Source organism: Lissotriton helveticus, chromosome 8 (assembly GCF_964261635.1).
Source record: "Lissotriton helveticus chromosome 8, aLisHel1.1, whole genome shotgun sequence".
Taxonomy (NCBI): domain Eukaryota; kingdom Metazoa; phylum Chordata; class Amphibia; order Caudata; family Salamandridae; genus Lissotriton; species Lissotriton helveticus.
In genome coordinates, this window is record NC_136069.1 from 1,389,038,288 (window position 1) to 1,389,060,645 (window position 22,358).

Below are 22,358 nucleotides of genomic sequence, written 5' to 3' on the forward strand. Positions count from 1 at the left end.
AAACCTGTTGTCCAGGCCTCCCCTGCCGGAGTTTTGTCCAGCAGCAGGAGGTCAGACTTGTGTCTGTTGCTACAGCATTCATTTTGTGATGCTGGGGCTCTTTTAAACTATTACCGGTTAGGTAAGTGTGTACATGTCTTCTCCCTCTAGAAGGGTGGAATTGCTACCCCCGCCACCAGAACTGGCGGGGGGCGTAGGATTCCAAAGTGTTTGACACCAAACACGACATGTTTCCATGCAGCCATTTCAAAGTTAGCATTAACCGCGAGGTTATAATGCACTTAAGAGTATATTGTCTGGCTGCATCACAGAACAGCTACAGAGAAGTGATTCTGAAAGCTGCAGATGGGCTCAGCTCATGCTTGGGCACCCTCTCACACAAAACCAAGCTCTCTGCCTTCAGAATTGTTAAGGCCTGCCATAGGAGTGACTTATAGGTTTATATGTGTCAGTGATATAAGGTAGATATAGGTAGCCTATATCTTAGTAAGGGGTGCATGCACCACCTTACCCAGGCTGCAGTAGCAGACCTGTGGTGCAATTTTGAAAGGCTTCCCAGGGGTGGGATAATACATGCTTCAGCCCCTGGTAGGCCTCTGGGGTACCTATGTCCTTAGTACCTAAGGTACCATATACTAGGGACTCACAAAGGGTAACCCAGTAACCAATCTGGTGTGTACCTAAAGTGCATGACATCAATTTAGAGAGGAAGCAGCTAGGCTGGGGTCCTGGTTAGCAGGGACCCAGTCAGACTAAAGTCGAAAAACAGTGAAACACCAGCAAAAAGTGGGGGTAACCATAGTAAGCAGATCCTACTCTCCCACAATAGTAAATTAACTGATATTTGTGCTCAGGAGGCTCTCCAAACCTCGATAAATTGTTTTACATTTTTGCTTCTAGATTTATAATGTTTCATTATTTGTATCGCTTATTTATAGTGCTCACAATGTTTTTATATACCTCCATTTCATGCTTTTACCACTCATATTATTCTTCTCGTCTCTCTCTCCTCTCTTTCTGTTACTTACTTCAAATGTTTTACTTAAACTTTATTTCAGTCATTTTATATATTACTTATTTCTTATTGTTCATACAGATGTAACCTATGTCATTAATGTATTATCATTCACAAGTTCAACAGTAATCCCCTACTTTATTGCTATTTATGACTATTATTGCAATAAAAGATGCTTAAACTAAAAAGAAGATGGTGCTGACCATCAAAGGGAGCAAATGATGTTTCATCAGGATCGTGGTGATGCAGTCATATTTTTTCAGGCCCTAGATGAGACATACTGTGGTGTGTAGGTTGTTTTTAAGTGGTGCCAGTGTGAAGTCTAGGACGTAATGGAGCAGGGCATTACCACCATCCAGATTAAAGAGTGCAAGGGCTTGAACAGCAGGTCTGAAGTCACTTTCTGGAAGAAACATTTTAACTTGCTCTAGAAGAAAGAGCTGGTACTGGGTCATCATTTTTTCAGGCGCTGCATTCCTTGAGGGTGAAGTTGGTGTCCAAGGTGAATCCAAGTGACATGGCATTTGTGGAATATTGTGGTTCGATGCCATAAAGGTTAATGTCATTGAGACAGGTTTGTTTCTTATATATTCCTGGCAAATAACAGTGATTCTTTCTTGGGTCCCGTGTATTTCATGATACATTGCTCATCCAGGTCTGGATGATGAGCGGGCATTGAATGTCTCAAGCAGAGGATAATTTCATGCAGAGTTGTGTCTCATCATAATTTTGGTGTATCTTTATGCTGTAATCTGTGAGTTGATGACCGTATGTCTCCATATAGAAACTAAAGATGACAGAAGATAGTATGCAACCCTAGGAAAGCTTCAGATGAGAGGGATTCTTTTTGGACCTGGAGGTGCTGATGTTAGCAAAGTGGTGTAACTTGAAAAGGTAGGAGTAGAACTAGTTAAGGACATTTGTGCAATATTAAATGCAGCAGTCTGTTCCATCCTTTTATAAATGTTTTCAAGTATTTTGACTTTCATTTTAGATACTTTTGATATGGTAAGAGGGAATATCGAAGCTGAAAATAGTCTCACCATTAACACTGATCTCATAAAATATACTTGAACACTGGCCAAATGCTTTGCACTACATCTCTGTAAGATTATATACCCTTTAGAAATACTTTTAGAGAGCCCATTATGATTCTTCTGTACACAGTATTAGCAGTTTACATCAAACACAGAACACTTACCTGACATAGGAGTACTGTATCATCTTATACCAAGGATGTATCACCTGAATGATTTAAAATTGTTGTTGGAGAACTTATAACCATCTTGAATTTGCTGGATTAACTCTTAGATTCTGCTCTCTGAATACTTCAGAGTGAAATCAAAAGTTAACAAAACTATGCTCTTGTTATACTAAAGCCATAATTTTGAGTAGTCATTCAAATAACCACAAGACTGATATCATATTATTCCCAGCAGAATGCCCATTCTCTATTGCTCTGCCTCAAAGCATTCATTGCAAACTGATGGAAAAGCTGAACCACACCTCTTAGGCATGGGTTTAAACCTGACAAAAGGTTTATTTTGCCAGGTCATAATGGCAGTTTAAAACTGAACACAGAGGCTGCAATGGCAGGCCTGAGGCAAACCTTTGATGAAGGACCTGATACCTTTATCAGTGGGGATGATCAGCTAGGTTGGCAAGACAAGCTTCCAGGTTGCAAGAGTACAGGTACAGAGTTGAGGATATTCCTGGATGTCACAAACCTTTGATCAAGGTCATGACACCTGGGAGAGGGCAGGGAAATTTGTTTATTTATTAAAATGTATCACCCTCAGAAACCTTGCAATAAGGCTCCTTTTGACACTGTGGCACCTCACTTACCAGTGATCAGACACTGGTCTCCAGTCCAAACGCAGTGTAAATTATAATGTCCACAACTACTTGCTGTGTAAATAACTGTTTCTACAATGTAAGTCCTGGCGTGAACCTCACGCTTCGTTTTCATTTATTTCCAGCATTGCGGAGCAACCCCGCGAGCCAACCGACCCTGCTATGTGTAGTTATACAACCTAACCTGCTGGCTGTATCTTCACGGTAGCCTAGCTACCGACAGCACGCCACCGCGTACTGTTAGCCCCGCCCCCTACACGCCCAGGCCGCGCCCAAACCCGGAAGCGGCCGACTCCTCTTTACCGCGTCCAGCTGCCCTCGAAATTACTAGCCGAGCAGTGGACGCGAGGAGTAGGTCGACTCTGATCTTACCTGCCTGAAACTGTAAGTAGATTCATGATACGAGGCCCCGGGTACACATCCATGTACCGGGTCCACGAGGGCGCCGCCCACCACCCACACAGCGTCCTGAGCGGCGCAGAGATTTACAACGCTCGCGCTCTGTTTGTCTCTTACAGAATTTGTTATTATACAGGCATTGACCCTACGCCCTGCCCGTTGAAGCGCAGAGCACTCATATTTGAGTAAGCATATTCCCTAGTCATTCTGAACTTAAGTGTGTCCTTCAGTGTTACATGTATGTTTGTTTTTGTTTGTTAATTTAATGTTATTCACTTACACGTTTGAGTCGGTTGCTGACAAATGTATATAGCACTACCGAGTTACATCTATGCCCTAATTCACTTCACCGTACATTCAACTGTAATGGAATAGGTTCCGCCCTGTCATTAAATATCCTGCGAGTAGCCTAGGCACCACGTGACAGACCTGTTCCGTGTAGCACAAGTATCTTACACCCAATACTCAATCCCCCCTGGGTCGTGCTAGCACTGCATGCAACTTGCGTGCACCTACCCTTTGCCATAGATGTTGACTAGTATCACCCCTCCACCTCGGTATTACGTATATCTGGAGAACCCCCCCCCCCCCCCTTTTCATTTGGCACTATATATCAATTGCACTGAGAGACTGCACGACGTTACAGGAGAGTAAGTCTATCACTCAATACCTGATTGTTCTTTATCCACCCTTCTCTCCTTACAGGTCTCTTTTTTACCCGCCAGCTCACTTATTTTATTGAGCGGCACTCACCACTGGCAATTTTTGCCAGTAGGCACACAGGGGATCAAGGACGGGTGTGCTTTTTAGGGAGCACGCACCCCCTGTCCACCTGTTTTTTCTGGTCCTGACGAATACCGGGCAATAGCCCTTATGGTAGAAACATGTTGACCACTCAACACATATAGAGATCCCTTGGTCGTAACCCTCCCTACCAGGATCTCGCCAGTATTAATTTTAAAACATTTTTCAGTTGCTCTAAAAATAAAACTACTTTTTCTGAGTACAACCAGGACAATTTTTAACATTTTTTTGCACCTACAGCCACAACCCGCTCCACTGTAGTCCAGGTGTTGCAGCACACCTTGGTGTCGCTAGGACGCCAAGGTGGACCCCGATGATGAAGCATGTCACCACTAGGTGGTGAGTGAGGGGTTTCTATCAAAAGGATGAATTTCCTTCTTTTTGCCAAGAACCGGTCCTCCAGATACGTCTGTTCTTCAAAATCATAGTGGATACTCCTCTCTTTGTTTTTGCCAAAAGGTTTATTTTGCCAGGTCATAATGGCAGTTTAAAACTGAACACAGAGGCTGCAATGGCAGGCCTGAGGCAAACCTTTGATGAAGGACCTGATACCTTTATCAGTGGGGATGATCAGCTAGGTTGGCAAGACAAGCTTCCAGGTTGCAAGAGTACAGGTACAGAGTTGAGGATATTCCTGGATGTCACAAACCTTTGATCAAGGTCATGACACCTGGGAGAGAGCAGGGAAAGTGTCACCCAGGTTGGTAAGACTAGCTTCCAGGTTGCAGGACTATACGTACAGAGTTGAGCATATTGCTGGAAGTGCTTAGGCTGACTATCTTTCACATATACCCTTGGAGTGGTCGGAGGTGGACAAAGAAAATATGCTGGCCAAAGAGCAAGGAGGAGAGGTGGCTTGGTTATCTGACATGGTGGACAGCCACAGCCCATGTAGGGCGTGCCACCGGGCGGTGACGTGGGGCGGGGGAGGGGCAGGGTGGGGGATTGTAATATGCCAGAAACGGACGATTTCAGGTAAGTAACGGGAAAAAAAATGAATTTCGTTGCGTGAGCTGCATCGCATTTGACGATGCAGCGCGCGCAACGAAATAATAAAAGAATACTACATGCATGATGAAATATGTTTAGAAAGCTATATGAATGCATTTTACAAATAAAGTCTTTCATTTCGAAATGTAAGTCTACTAAACATCACTATGTTTCTAATTCCATTAAACATTTTGTGTGCTCACTGGCATTACAAACAGGTCTGAGATCAAATTAAAGACAAAAGAAAGACAATGTGGAATATTGTGTAATTGTAAACTTCTGGCACTTGGTTTAGCTCTTATTGACTCTTGGCAACTTCTTTGGACACAAACATGATGAAACACAATTAGGATATGTAAAGTTTCCCTGCTCAGTATCCCAGATTGACAGGTTCATTAGAATGAGCAGCAGGCACCACTGTCAGGTTAATTTCAGGCACTGTAGACATTTTCTGTTCTGAAATTGGAACATTTGGGGGCCCATTGTCAGAGAAATAGCAATTTTCTCAAAATTAGCCTATAAATGCATACTATTTAGCAAAGCATCTGATAAAATACGTGAATTATCAGGGCATGACACATGGGATTTAAAATGATCCTAAGCTTCCCGAGTTCATGTCAAAACCAAAGGAATGAGAACTGATCAGCTACTAAAGCAGTTTTCAATTTTACTGTTCTGCCTAATGCTGAATTGCTGTGTGAAATGAAGATTATTTCTTAGCATATAGCAATAGAAAAATGTAACAGACACTGCAAAGTAGACCTAAAATATTAATCTGTTTTTTGCTTTGTGTTCTCTATAGGGGTGAGGTACAGTGCCGGACTGGCTGTAGCGGGCATCGGGCGTATTCCTGGGAGGCTGAGAGGGTGGGGGCTGGTTTCCAGCAGTGCTGCCGGTTTTGTTATTTGGGGCTGGTTTTGCAGCAGTGCTCCTATATCGGCCCCCAGTAACAAAAATAGCTGTGCTTCACACTTGCCCAGCACCCCCACCACCTGGGGGCTGGTCTGACAAAATTGCCAGGTCTGCTTTGGATCCCCAGTTTGGCCCTGGTGCGTTATTTAGCGTGTTTATAAATGTGGATGGATTTTTTGAAAGGATCTTTCTATTTCTGAGTAGTCTGTAAAGTTTACGACATTACGTTTGAGAGACGTTTGAGAGATCTTTTGTTAGTGAAATACATGGGGCCTGATTCTCAAAGTTTTACTTTTTTCAAAACTAGGCCTGCAACTCCAACTTTCACAGTAATCCGGACATGCTTATTCACAAAAAAGGTTTGTGAGGTTTGGGGTACTCATTCTTTACATTAGCCTACCAGGCAGTACTCATACATATGGTATACAGTTCAACTCAATACCACATTACCGCCTTATCTAGGTCAATATAACAGCTTTTACACATCAACGTCTGAATTTTCTTCATGAATGACAGATGACGCTTTCACATGCTTAGAGGAAAATCTGCGCAAAAATTCACAATGCAGTACACTCCAACAATTTCTGTCTTTAAATACTTTCAAAAGATTGAACACAATTTAAGAGTCATGGAATTCTCAAGTTTTACCTGCCAAGTAAAATGAGTGTTGCTGGAGATACAACTTAAGCAACCTGGGTGCAAAGTATAAGAATGTAAATAATAACAGCAAATAGATTAATGGGCAAATTATGCAAATTTCCCTGATCGTCAAACGTACAATATTATGTTCTATCAAAGTCTACGTAAAAGCCCAATATACTTGGAGTTTTCTGGGAATGATTTCTGTAATGCTCTCTCAGCCCATTGAGCTCTCTAAGGCATTCATCAGGCGTCAATGTACTGCATAAAGCCCAAGCAATGAGATATCACCAGATTTATGTAGGATCAGAGCTGCCCACATTTTTTATTACTTGAGTATAGTCATGCAAAGTTCCCGATTATTTGCCTATCTGCTCCTGGACTCCATGTATCGTTTTTTTCTACGTGTTAGTAGGAGACAGTAACTCACAAGCTTTTGAATGAAAATAATTGCTTTTTTTTTCAGCCATTCAAGAACCATGGTCTGTAGTAACTCACATTCATTTCTTATTTACGTGTGTAATTGTTTTACATGTGCCTTTGCACAATGGCCAAGTGTTGATTATTCTTTAAGCATCTTTATTACACGTCACGTACACACTGGTACAAAGTGACAGAACAGCACCAACTTCTGCATTTATCCCAGCAACTTTCATTTTTCAAAAATTAACAGGCACATGTCTTAATTTTTCGAAATAAAATACCATTACTGAATTGCATATTGCAAGGAGCAAAAACACAGCCCAGAGCCTGTTGCTGTCATCCGCTGTGCTAGCTCTCTAATTAGGCTTGACTCATAGCCTCGCACTGTAGTGGTGAGAGTGCATTATCCAACATAGGATTTGTAATGAAAGCATACCCTTACAATAGATGTCCCTGTGCCTAGACACATTTAAGAAAGATTCCATACACTAGGGCCCATATTTACGAAGATTTTGTGCTGCGTTTATATCACTTTTTCAGCACAATCTTGAAGCATAATCAAGGTTGATATTTACAAACCAATGCAAATGGCAATTTGTATTGGTTTGTAACCAAACATACGACAGAGCAATGCACTGCCTTGTGTTACTGTGCATCAAAGGGGCATTCCATGTATGATGCATTGTGCAAGTGTGTCTGCCAGTAGCGGCCCGTGGAGCGAGTTCTGTGGAGCGGTGAGGCATGGTGGGAGAGGGGCAGAGTGGGGGTAGTAAACACCGGAATATGGAATATGGATAAATAAATAAAACAAATTTAGTTGCACACGCTGCATCGCATCTTGCGATGCAGCGCACACAACAAAATTTGTTTTATTCATTTAAATGTTTACTCACCTCCGTTCATCCATATTCCGATGTTTACTACCCCCCACCCTGCCCCTCCCCTGCCCCGTCCGCCCGCCCCGTCCCGCCCCGCCTCACCGCCCCACAGAACTCCCTCCACAGACCGCTATTGGTGTCTGCATTGGGACATGGCAGCACAAACTGCACCTGTGCAGGGACAGAGCAGGACAGCTCCATCATCTTTGTAGAGATAGCACTGTTCTGCTCTATCTCATTCACGCAATGCACTGCACCATCTTCACTTGGCTGCTTTGAGTGATTTATTTGAAAATTTTCGCCTAGCTTTGTGCTGTGCACCCCCACACACATTCAATACATGTTTTGTGGGAAATTAAGACATTTCCCTTTGTTAATGTTTGCTTCACCAAGGTGTTAGTCAGGGCTGGACTGGCTATCAGGTGTTTGTAAACAATGCAAAAACAAATGCCCAGTAGACAGTCTGGCCATGTTGTTCTTTATACAAAGCTTTGTGTGACTTTTTTTTCAGTCGAGCAAGCTTGGCATCAAAACCTATGGGTGTTTGTGCTGATCCACCCAAATAATGCTTCAATGACATCCCCTTGATGCACAGCAACGCAAAGCAGAAATAAGCTATTTTTTCCCCGAGAAAAGGCTATTTCTCCAGCACAAAATACATTGGGTGCTGAACAGTACATACCAATGCCTCACTTTGTGTCACTTAGCAATGGCTACAAAACAATCGTAATTGTACCCAAGTACAGCCTTGGAGTAAGTTTTGCACCAGACATGGCCATTCACAGGTACAGCAACATACTCTCATTGAAAAAAGTGAGGCTGAGACTTAAAATAACAATCCATAGCAATTTAGGTTGAAATAAGTTAATTATTTCAAATTTTAAAAAAGACGCCTGATGCATTTTAACTTGAGGTGAAGCTTTGTTAAGATGAATCAACATCCATCACCCTTCAAAATAAGTATGCAGAACACATAATGGACATGAAAGAAATCCTACCCATAATGCTGAAATACCATTCTCATTTCAAGGGTGGATTACATTATCCGGCAGTCATAATTATTATTTCATTAATTTGCAGAAATTCAGGGATAAAAGCATTTTCATTATGTGTACTGCATATGGTGATCAACCTAGAAAAAATACTATTTTAATACTAGTTCAAATTACAGCATTTGAGCATGATATGACTGTTTGGGTGATTGAATGGAAGTTTGGGAGCTAACATGGCGTACACAGATATGTTGAGAGGGCATATTTTAGATGATCTCTTAATTTAATTATCTATTGTGTTATGTTTGTTTGTTGAATTAATCCATGAATTCCTGAAGGAGTTGATTGTTGAAATGTGATGGTAAATAAGACCATCTTAAAGTAACTTTCTATTTATCGCTTTTAATCTTGGTTTGTAATGCACTCTTAGTGGGTATGGTAGTCGGAGATGCGCTGAGCTTACTGCATTACGGTCTGCAGAGTAGATGGGGTATAAAGATAGGGATTATGTCAAAATGGCATCTGAAGTTATACTAATAACATGTAAAAAATGAAGAATAACATAATATGTTTCATCTGCCTTAAGTTCACTATTTTCTGAACAACTATATAGTAGAAGAGAAAGGTTTTTTCAAGTACAAGTAAGGCTTATGTATACTATGTGTGACAATATGCATGTTGCACTATAAAGCTAAGGATTATTGAGATGTGTGTGTGGTACCAAAAGTACAACCCCTTTGAGGCAGGATAATAATGGACATGCATTGTAAAATAGTATGTAGTTTTACACCACAAAAATGTGTAGGTGTTGGAGTAACAAAACAATTGAAGCACAATAAATTAATTGTTATTGTACACATTGATGACATTGAAATATGAACATTTACTTTCTGTGTGTGATATGGGTCTAATTAATCTTAATACATTGAATGGGCACTAATGCTGTTTTATTCTCTGTGTTGTCTAAATGCATGTGTTATCATCTCTGGCTCTGTTGGCTAGTCTTTCCCATAACTGTGGGTTGGGTTTTGATGTTTACATTGTTGTAATAGGTTGGATTTATTTCAAGAGTTTGCCTATGTAAATTAGTTTTGTGATTTCCCTGTGTTTTTAATGGTTTGTATTATTTTAATCTGCAGCCCAGAGAAAGCTCATTGTGTATGGGCAAAATGCGTTGACTGCACAACTGTATTTTCAATGAAGACAATTGGACGAGCAATAAAGTTTTGTGTTTGACTACAATTATCTCAAGATTTTTGGAGCATTGATTTTGGAATAAACAAAGAATTTTTGGGACGTTGACACTCCATTTGTATGTAGTTTTTACCTATTTGTGGACCTATTCTATTGTTTTCAAAATACATATAGTCAGGTCCGGACTGGCTCCTTTGGATTTGCCCGTCTGGATTTTGATTAGGCGATTTGGATTAGCCCCTAGATGACTTTGTTGTCTGCCTCCCTTACTTGCTCTTAACTTGATCGCTTTTCTATGTATTCATGTGTATTTTCCATCCAGGAACATTTTGGTCTCACAGGGTTCTGTATGGCAGACTTTTTTCCACTGCAGATCTTGCTTCCTTCAGCGAACGTTTTCCTTTTACTGTAAGCACTCCAGTAGAACCCCTGTGCTTTCTTGCTCTCCCACCTGTGCGCTACTTTCCCTTCAAACTTCCCTTACTTGTTTTCTCTCTATGTTGCTTTCAACACTACCTCTGTTCCTGCTAAAAACAATTCTACGACACACCCGTCTCCCAGATCCTGTCGCTGGCCACCAACCCACCTGCCAGCACTGCTCCGACCCGTCGGGAACAGCTTTCAATACTGTTCCCTGCTGGGCAGGAGCAATTATGTATTTCCTTCCCGATAAGAGTATGGCTAGGGTGAAAGTTTTCTGCTCCCACCAAGCAGGAGCAGCTTTCTAATGGAGCCCATAAACCTCCCCTGCACAGGCTCTTGTAGACAGGGAAACAACAGTGTCCCAGGGGATGGGGTCCCTGTACCACCATCACTAAACGAGCCCTAGGGGATGGGGTCCCCATGGCAGAGGAAATACTCGGGGAGGGGGGGCGCACGTCCCCATTCCCAATTATGTTTATCAACACGGGGGATGCTGTCCCCCTTCACTTAATATTTAACTCGCCCCAGCGGAATGGGGTCCCCCTCGCCTGGAAATGGCCCAGGGAGAGGGGGGCCACATGCCTTGGTCCTCAGGTCCCGAAAATAAAAACAAAATATGTTATAATGGGGCAGGGTACCTTGTGTGGGGGTCCCAGAGAGATACCACTTTGCCCAAAATAAAAAACAAAATGGGTTTCTGCGATCACGTGGTTGTCATGTGGAACTCCTGCAGGAGTCCCACAGGAACCCATGGTCGCTGTCAATACCACGTCACACACAGTCAAAGGCCGTGCATGTTGAGATTTGGCATATTAAAATTTGTAATAAAATAATACTTTTTGTTAAAAAAAAAACTAGAACGTCACGCAAAAAAACAAAGGTTAAAGTAACGTTATAGTTAGTTATGGTAATAATATTTGACTTTCGCTGAAAAAACACTAAGAAACTCACTGAAGAAAAAGTGTTGTTATAATAGTTAAAAAAATGTAAAATTTTAAACAACAAAATACCCTGAAATTCACCAGTTACAGGTATCTAAAGCAACTTAACTCACGCTCTTGCCATGCACTACATATGTCTCACATATTACAACACTCATGACATGTTCTATAACATCATTGATAACAGCATTGATGACAACAGAAATGACATCAGACAGACAGACAGACAGACAGACAGACAGACAGACAGGTAGATAGATAGAGCGGTACAGGCAGCTTCTGGGCTGCTTACAATCTTTAAAATATTCAAATTTACCTTCCGAACATGGGCTTTGGTTAGTAAGCTAAACAAGGCCATTGGCATCAAGATACATGCCTAGGCACGTTACAATGAATATGTCATAGCTAACACTTCTCGGTGCCTGCATGTGCCTGTGTCGCCCATCTTTGTATGGGTTTTCTTTATTATAAAACCCATTCTGAAACTGCCATTATAGCTGTCTTCTCAAATGCTCGTGCATCCGACTGCAAAAGTATTTTGCTAAGTCAGTACTTTTGAGCCGAGACCTTTTGACTTTGCTTATGCTTGCTAATTTTGGATTGTGTCTAGCAGCATTATTTCACCGTTCATAACTGGTAAGTTTTGCAACGAATGAGTTATGGCAAATTATACAAATATTTTTATTTATAAATACAGTTGTCGATTCCAATTGTTTCTTTGTTATTTTATTTGCCTTTACATGGTAATGTTCCACTGAGCTGAATGCGTTCTCATTACCAATGTTTACATCTGTTAGTGCATCTGGTATTTAAAAGGAAATAGGCCTCTGTTTGGGAGATGTGCATTTATTAATTTGTTAGGTATTCATTTTTCGTCTGTTTTTGCATGTTACCAGCTGCATATTTCATCTTGTATTAAGGATGCCGTCTATTTAAGTATGTAATTCTGTTTTTAATGCAACGCATATTTACTTTCTATTTTAGTTCAAGACTTCCACTCTAAGTGTTTATATTTAATATTTCAACTAGGCTCTTCCTATTGTAGAGTATCTTAAAATTCGTTTTCCAGTGCAATATGTCACAGACGTTTGTTTAAACGTAATTAAATTAGACATAAAGTTGAAGTATGCTTGTGCGCTGAGTGGATGCGTATGTTCTGATAACATGTTTAATTAATATTTGCAAATCCCTGATGTAAGGGAAACATCGGGAACTTGACCTGGAAATTATGCACTTCATTGCTGTGTGATCCAAAGCTACATGTGATTAATGTGCAAGACGGTACACATAATAATTTGCCTAAAACATATTTCACTGAGTCACTAGAAATGAAAAACCACAAGGACAGTGTGCAGGTTTAAAGATATTTAGGGAAAGAGATAATGCCCACACAGTATATAACTGACAAGGGATGATCAAAGTTTTTGCATGTTTTATTTATTAATGACCTAAGGTAAAATTCTCTAAGAAGACTGAGAAAAATTATGCATCCCCCCCAAAAAATCACTCACAGTGTAAGGAAAGAGGCAACTTTTATTACTGTATCATAACTGTATGCATCTCATGCATATCACAGAACTGCACATGGCATATTGGTCTAGGTTTCAGAAATAGCACAATAAATAATTTATTTATTTATTTATTTTGAAAGTTTCATAGAGCGCGAACCAGATCCTTGCGGATATCAGAGCGCTTTACAAGCAGTGAAAATGTATACAAAAACAGTACACAATAGCAGTATATATCAAGCAGTATGAGATATAAAAACATAATACCGCAGTACACAGTACAGAAATACAGATATGTGTGGATAAAGTGTGCATAAATAAAACAGCCAAGAGAGGTAGATCAAAAGCTGAATCCTAAGATGCGCTAAATCTTGTCTCTGATGTAGAGAAAGGTGCGGGCCGAGAGCCAACGTGCAATGTAGATTGTCTGTTTGCATCTATATAGGTCGTGAATGTCAGAGAGGCTCATGTGAATTTTTCCATGAGGATCGCCTTTACTTCCTTTTTGAACAGTGCAGTAGATGTGGTAAGTCTGGTTTCTGGGGGTAGTGCGTTCCAAATCCTAGGAGCCATCCCTGAGAAGGAGCGTTTGTAAGTTTTCGCCTTAATAAATCTGTGTGGCTTCAGTAATAGGCTTTCTGCACTTCTTGTGGATCTCTTGCCTCCCGAGATAGACAGTTTCCGGGAGAGATAGCTGGGTGCTTTATGGTGAATGGCTTTGTGGGTTAAGCATGCTATTTTTAGGTGAATTCTGGCTTCCCATGGTAGCCAGTTCAATGCTTTCAGGTCGGGGGAGATGTGGGACCTTTTTTTTGAGCCTGTGATGAGCCTGGCTGCAGCGTTGAAGGTGGCTCTTAGAGGTGCTGTTGTAGCTTTGGGGAGACCGCAGAGAGACACACTTCCGTATTCGATCCTGGGGATAACTAGAGCTTGAACTGCCGTTTTGAAGTTGTTTTTTGGTAGGAAGGGTTTAAGTTTCCTTAGAATATTAATCTGGAAATTTGCACCTTTTGTTGCATTGGCAATGTGTTTATGCATTTTGAGGTTGCCATCAAGGGTTATACCCAGAGATTTAGCTGAGTCAATGATTGTTGGTTGCACATTGAATGCCGTGAGGTAGAGAGCTGTTGATGATCTTGGTCCAGAGCGGCAGGATCAGAGGGGTTAGATCTTTAACTGCGTTAGCAGGGAGAGGATCGGTGGTATGATTGGCTGGCTTGAGGGTGCTCAGAATCTTGCCTACAGCTTCTTCCGTGTATGGGTCGAAGGAAGACCACGTTGCATCATTTTTTAGTTGAAGTTTTGAGGTTGTTTGTTGAAGCGGAGTTGGAGATGGAGAAGAGGGAGGTATTGTTATAGGAGGGTAAGACTGTAGGACTGTGAGGTCGTTGAGGAGATCCCTCTTGATGTTTTCTGTTTTGGTGTTAAAGAAAGCCGAGAATTCTTCACAGGTGGGTTGGGTGCCTGAGGTCAAAATGATATGAAAATAAGGTTCCAGTGGAAGCAAAGAAAAAGAATGTGATAAATAATTGTACATTTGATTAGGCTTTCTTACCATTAAATGCTAAGATGTTTAAAAACATCTTAACTAAGACCTTTCAAATGATTTAAAAACTATTTCTACCCCCAAATAGTTTGCTTAATTGTTCAAACTTATGAAAATTCCCACATCAAATCTATCCATATTTGTCTTGGAATTATAATTGCAATGACAATCTATGTTTTCAAATTTTGGTTCAAAAGCCAAAATAAAAGCAAAAATATAGTGATAATATTTAAACATACTCATAAAAGTTGCAATCAGCTATTTCCCAACTTACATTACCAATCTTGATATGTTGATGCAGTTTCTCTTCATGAATATTTCCAGAACATTTTAATTTCAGTTGCTTTTTAATATTATGCTTTCATTTTTTAAAAAGGTGATAGATTAAAATTAAATTAAATTCACAAGTGATTCTCTATCTCAATAACAAAATCAGAGGAGCAATACTCTGTCAATAGTGGATCTAAAGTAAGCAAAAGAATATGTATCCTTCTCATCAATTTGAAAGGGATGTGTAATCAATCTTGGGAACAAAGGAAGATAATAGAACATCAAATGTCTCTGTCAGTCTTCACAATTGATTGTGGTCCATCACCTCTAAATGCTTGAATTCAACTAAGTATTGTTTTCTGCTGTAGCCTTGAACAATCGGGAGATAGCAACTATAACAGAATATAGTGTTGGTCCATAATCAGGAAACTTCGTACTGAGTACAAGAAAACACCAGATCTAAACCTTGTATAAAAATGTGAAAATCAGAGGACCTTTTTCCTGAATGTATAAAAACATCAGATTAATCCTCATACTAATGTAACCAGGACCGTCTCTAAAACTTTGAACTAGACCTTATCAATAAGATCATGGCTACCACAGCCTAATCTCCTGACTTTGATCACCTGAAAAGGACCTGGACTCATTTCTCTACAATCAGATACACTCCTTAACTTTTTTTTTTATTATAACAATTTTTATTGAATTAAAGCAGTGTAGGGTCATCATTACAGTATCATCACGATTTTAAGGATCACTTAATACATACAGCTGTTATTATTACAGTATATGCGTCAGCCAACCAGGGGTTCCATGAGCCGGGTCCGCTCCACTGCCGTGGCCGCGGTAGAAAAACTGCAGATTTCACCTCCAAAGGTTCCCACCCTCCCCATCTCTTTTCGTTAACATCAGATGTTATTGGTTAGAAAGCAACGACAATAATTCGGCTATCAACAATACAGTTCAAGTAGAGCAGCATACAAATCGAGCAAACAATAACTCATCGCTAAGTACGATATATGTAAAGCAATACAATAATCAGGTAGATCGCAAATCAGTCAAAGTACGACCAATGGGTCCATCATGGGACATAGAAAACTCTGAGGTAGGCGAGTCACAGAGTTCACCTCGGTACCTGTTCCAGTGTCCCCACTTCAAGTCCCACTTCTTGGGGCAGCCCCTGATCTTATACACAGTTTTCTCAGCAATCGTGCAACGATCCGTCTCTGCCACCCAGCCCACCACCAGCGGTTTATCTTGGGAGCCCCACTTCATTGCAATGGAGCGTTTGGCCAGCAGAAAGCCCAGCACCGCCCACTGTAGTTCCTGGCTGTTCAAGTCATTAGACCCCCACACATTGAGGACACATTCCCTAGGTGACGATAAAAGTGGCTTACCCAGGGAACTACTCAGTTTGCGGATCGCACCGTTACAGAACTGTTGCACTATCAGGCAGTCCCACAGGATGTGGAAGAAGGTACCAGGTATACCACACCCTCGCAAACACAAGGTATCGGGACGTCTTCCAATTTTGGCCAAGGTAAGAGCTGACATGTAAGCCCTGTGCAGAATCTTCAATTGGATCAGTCTGAACTTATGGCAAATTGCTGATTCTCTAGGGGACATTAGGGCTGATCGCCAATCTTCCTCATCTAAGGGACCCAGGTCCGCCTCCCACTTGGTCCTCAGTGATTGAAATGGATCAGGGAGATTATTACAAAGCTTATGGTATGTGTAGGAGATGGCTTTCTCAGGGAGGCGTTCGGACAATAACCTATCCTCTAAGGGTGAGGTCGCGGGTATGGAAGTGAGGTCCGGGATGGCGGCCAGAATGGCGTGCTTGATTTGCAGATAACGAAAAGATTCTGTGGGAGCTAGTGAGTATTTGGCTTGCAGGTCACTGAATGTCAATAGTTTACCCTTATGAATAAGGTCCCCCACCTCCGAAATCCCTATTCTCGCTGCATCGAGGGAGACGCCTGCTCGTGTTTCGATCGACTTCGTATCAAGGAAGATCCGATTGGATGCCGCCAGAGGAGTTCCCGTCTTATTATTTCTTTATCTACCTGTGACTCCTTGTTACATCAAGAATCCTGTACTGACCCAGCTACATGTGGGGAGTCTCTTTTGATCGAAATTTCTCCTACCACCCAAACTTAACTTCAGTTTTAGAATTATTTCTGAGGGAGAAAACATATTCCTCCGGTTTTGTATGCACGCCCAGGCGGTTCTATTTATATCTGCCTTTTCACTTTGGGACTATAAAGTGTGATATTTACTGGGATCGTGATTTTTTCTCTGGTACTAACTGACAACCTTGTTACGGACATATGCTGCGCTTGGGCCTACTTGGAGAGCCCTGATTATTATATTTTCTTCTACCCTGACGAAGTTCCCAGGCACAGGGGAACGAAATGCGTTGGCTGTGTGCCGCTGTTGTTTTTCGAAAGAAATTGATAAATAAAGAAGAATTTTCCAAGAACGAAGACCTTCTTGATTTGTTTAGTGCACCTTCCTTTTTGTTCTTAATCTGTCTTTAGAATTTGCACATTTTTTGCAGCTGGTGCTGGAAGTAGTTGCACTCAAAAAGTTTATTCGTGAAACTAAGAAAGTAATTGTGCTTGACCTCGGTTAGCTGCTCTGTTATTTTGCTCTGGTTGATTTTTACATTATGAACTCTGCGTAGATTTAAGGCCCTGTTAAGGCCTGGGAGGAAACCAGATTGGTCGTCATGTATAAGGGAGGGAAGCACCAGAAGGAGGCGATTCGCTAGCAGCTTAGCTAAGACCTTTGCCACCGCACTGATTAGGGAGATCGGTCGGTAAGAGCTGCAGTCGGTGGGTGATTTATTTGGCTTAAGGATGACCGCAATGGAGGTCAACCTTTGATCAAGTGGAAGAATGCCGTTGTCACGGCATTCCAAAAACATATTTCGAAGATGGGGAACAATGTCCGGGACCATGCCCTTCAGGAATTCGATGGGGACCCCATCGGGGCCCATAGCCTTACCGGAGTTAACGGCAAAGAGCGCCGTGGTGAGCTCCTCTACCGTGAGGTCAGTGTCCAGGGCCTCTTTGTCGGCGTCTGAGATAACAGGGATTCGCATTTCATCCAGAAGCTGTCTGGACTCCGCTGGTGGGTAGCATGTGCCAGCAGTGTAAACTAGCTCCAAATGGTCGGCAAAAGCCTCGATGTCATGTGGATCCACAACAGTGGAGCCGTCTGGTCTAGTGATGGATGACACCCATCTGGATCCCTGCTCACGCCGTTCCAGCCACGCGAGCATTTTTCCGGCACTATCCCCAAATTCGTATATACTGTGGCGCGTGTGAAGCAGTCGTGCTTGTGCCTTCACCTGTGCTAGTGCTTTGTAAGCTAATTGCTGGATACGGAGACGGCAAGCGGTGTCATCCGAGGGGGCTGTGTTATGGGCCGTCTCAAGGCGGAGGAGGACAGATTCAGCCTGAAGGAGCTGTTCACTATGCTTCCGTAGGTAACCCATTTTAAGAGCCAATGCCTCGCCCTTTACTACCGCTAAATATGCCTCCCAGAGTGTAATCGCCGAGTCCACAGAGCCGACGTTTTCAGCAAAATAAAGTTTAGTGCGCTCCTCTAAGGCGTCTTTAATATCAGGGATCTGCATAAGCCAGGGGTTTATGACAATGGGACCTCTCGTGTATTGGCGATGATAGGTTAATTCTACACTAAGGGGTGAGTGGTCGGAAATGCCTCGTGGAAGACCTTTCGGGTGAATGAAGTTGCCAATATCTGCAGTGGGACAGAATAAATAGTCAATCCTATACTATTGTGTGCGTTGGAGTAATGTGTGAAATATGGCATATCTGGGTAGTGATGGCGCCAAATGTCTTCTAGCCCCATGGTGTGCGTGAAGTCGGACAAGTGTGAGCTCAGCCGGTGGGAGCTACGATTAGGTCTACGATCTAGGTCATCACATATTGTGGTATTAAAATCCCCTCCTATCAGGAGTGTGCCCACGGGAAGGCTCAACAGCAAAGTGCCCAGCTCTTTAAGGGAGTCTCGGACTAGTGTAGGTGGAAGATAAGCAGAAACTATGTTCAGGGGATGCCCCTCCCAAGTGGCCTCAACTACAGCAAAGCGGCCCAATGGGTCAGCCCATGTCCTTGAATGAGTGAGTGCGAGGCTCTTCCTAACCAGAATACCAGTGCCGCGGGATCCGGAAGTGAACCCCGCGTGAGCCAGCAATTTGTAACCTCCTCTCTGAAGAGTTTGACAGGTATTACCCACCAGGTGCGTCTCCTGTAACAGAACGGTATCGGGGGAGTGGCGCCTTAGAAATTGGAGGACTATGCTTCTCTTAATCTTCTGTCCCAGCCCATTAACATTCCAGGACAAAACCGTTAGGGTTCTAGTGAGGAGCTGCGTCATAGTGGTGGCTCAGGTGGAATAAATGAAAGGAGAAGTGGAAAAAAGGTTGCCCAACACTCCTTAACTTTTAAAGAATGCAACCAACACAGAATCCTATTATAATTCCCAGAACTACTCTTTCTTAAACAATACTACCATATGAAAAGAAAAAGGCAGAAAACAGATCTCTGTTTCTTCTCTAAACAATCAGACAAAAGGAATGAGTTATTCTCAAATCACCTTCAGGTATCCAAAGTCTTGACAACTCTATATCGAAGTATAATCAAGAGCTCTCCCTTGCCCTCATGTAATGCTAAGATTTCCATGTCCATATTTAACAATGACAGGATAATGCTCTGAGCAGTAAACACCAATCTACAAAAATGTGACCTACAATTCTCAGCTTTCATAACTGAGATGGAGACCTCCAAATAATGAGCATCCTCACATGTCCACCACCTACCACAAAAACAAGCAACACGACCTTTGAGCTATTAGACTCTACTCTTGCAACAAAAGATGACACAAATCAGATTTCCCAAGCTAATAAATTAAAGAGGATATGAGAGAACCAATACATGAAACTACAACATTCCAAGCAAATCTTGCAAAAGATATCCGGAATAAAATGAAAGAAGTAAACCTACAGCATTCAATATTTATCCAGGAGTCAGAAGTATGTGTTATGTCACACTAGACAGATAATGAGGTTAACAGAAGCACAGGTTCAAGTGTGCCACTCTACAACGTAGTGCTGAACAGTAGCTCCACTAAAATCAATAGTCTTCTAAAATAAGTGAGAACACTTTCTTATGACAATGCACACTTGTGCAGCTTGTCCAACCTTTAAACTCTGATCACCTAACAACACCCACTCACACAAAAATTATTTTGATTAATTTAGACCAATCAACATCCAAGACCCAAACATAATTAGGTGCCTCTCACTGCTTTGTACATTAGACATTGTAATTCTTAGCTCGAACACCACTCCCTGTGATCTAGAGCATCTAGATCATTGTGAACATAAGGTGAAGACCACTTAATCACAAGGCAGAAGCATTCAATGAGTCAACCTGATCAAAATTAAGACCTCACCCACCATCATGAATCTTCCCAACCCAACACAACCCAAATGTATTATACACAAGTGTAGATCAGCAGCCAAACACCAGATTGAATTTATAAACCATATTAATAAGTCAGAAGCTTGACCTCCTATGTCCAGCGGTGCAGACCTGGCAAAGTCGAGCTACTGAAACAGTGCTGGACGTACTCATCCCTTCAAGCTTTTATATCATTTAACTAGATGGAATAGATACAATTTGTGGTGGCATCTTGCTTTTTCATGGAGATACAATTGCATTGAAGAGTGTGTACAATAACCTAGTTCTCTCATTTCAAAGCCTAGCAGTAGCAGTAAAAAGAGAGAAGACAACTTTCATTAAAATCCACATCATATACCACCCTCCTTGGGACCATAATACCTTTGTCGAATATCTTGTTGAGTTTATAGCTCATAAAATCATCTCCTCAGAGAACAACTATTTCTAGGGTGACTTCAACTTGAGCTAGGGAGATGGGAAAGATATGATAATCACCCAGTTATCTTCATTGCTAAACAATCATGACCTTATATAACTATGCATAACCCCAAAAAATAAAAGGCTTATTTCAGGATCCCACAATCTCACTGGAAATAATGATACAGGCATCACAGGAAGCTGTTCTGACTGCTACCTAATCCTCTCCAGCCTTCTCTCCTTCATGAACGCTAAAGAGGACAATCTATAAGACCTAACAAAGGTTAGAGATCTCAAAAGCATCAACCCAGACCCCCGAGAGCACTCAGTCAACTCCACCCTATACATAATCCCAGCTAATCAGTATAGTAAGATATCACTGATCAAAATACTAATACCATCACAGGCCCTTTTTGATACTCCTGTGTCACAAAAATAAAAGAGGCTTAAGAACAACAAGTCAGCCAATTGGTCCTTGAAGGAACTCACTGAAAACAGGAAAACGTTAAGAATGGCAGAACAATTCTGCTGTCATAAGTTGATCACAGTAAATCTCAAAAATCGAAAAAAGAAAAGGAAAGAATACAAAAAACAAATCTTTCAGTCTAACTCAACCTCCACCAGAAGGAAAACCAACCAAGGTAAAACACACCTTAGAAAGCTGTTAAAGATGATAAAATAACAAATTATGCCTTCTAATACATTGATTGTAAATAAACTCAAGGAGAGATCTGACTAATTTGCCACTTCTTTGAAAACAAGGTGAAAATGGACAGAGTCTAATTTAGCAAGAATCCTTGATATGACTCTAACTATATTCAAGTTTAAAAAACTAACTCCACCCAGTGTCCTGAAAAGTGTCTCAAACAGAAATCCTGGACCACTGCCAACACCATGACATCATCAAGCTTCTCTAAGTCAAGAGAAAGTTCCAATCACTCATCTACTTAGGAATGCTGTATTATAGACAAAGGATCTGAACAACGTTAGCTTGGTCTCCAATTTAGCATTTCCTGCAAAGGTTTTTAGTAACCTAAGCATTGACACAGTTGAAATAATTTAGCACTGACTGAAAACTTCTAGGGGAATGTCAATCTGGCTTCTGAGAAGAATGCAGCAAGGAAAAAGCACCACTAAAAATGACTGATGGTGGCCGTAGAACACTTACTGGCGACCCATCCCACCTCATTCTTTTGAACGTTTCCACCAACTTTGACACACTACACCACCATACACTACTGAATATCCTAAAGGAAAGAATTATGCTTTCAAGACTCATTCCTTATTTCTTTCACTTTGTATCTGGAAAACAGAGGACAAAGAATAAAAATAGCCAATGCTTTTTCAAAACCATCATTGCAAGACTAAGATGTGCCACAATGTTCCATACTGTCCACACAGTTTTCATCCTGCAGATGGAATCCCTAGCCAATACCGGTTAGAAATAATGAATCCACATATCATTTCGACACTGACGATATACAACTATAAATGAACATCTCATCACCAAATGACATCTTAGCGGTAGCCAGCATGCATGAAGAAGTAAAAACGTGGATGACTCTTCTCCTTAAAAAGAACCCTCTGAAAACACAATTTCTACTTATCAAACACCCAGACTACAACATTCCCATACAACAATGGCTAAACAATTTTGTCAT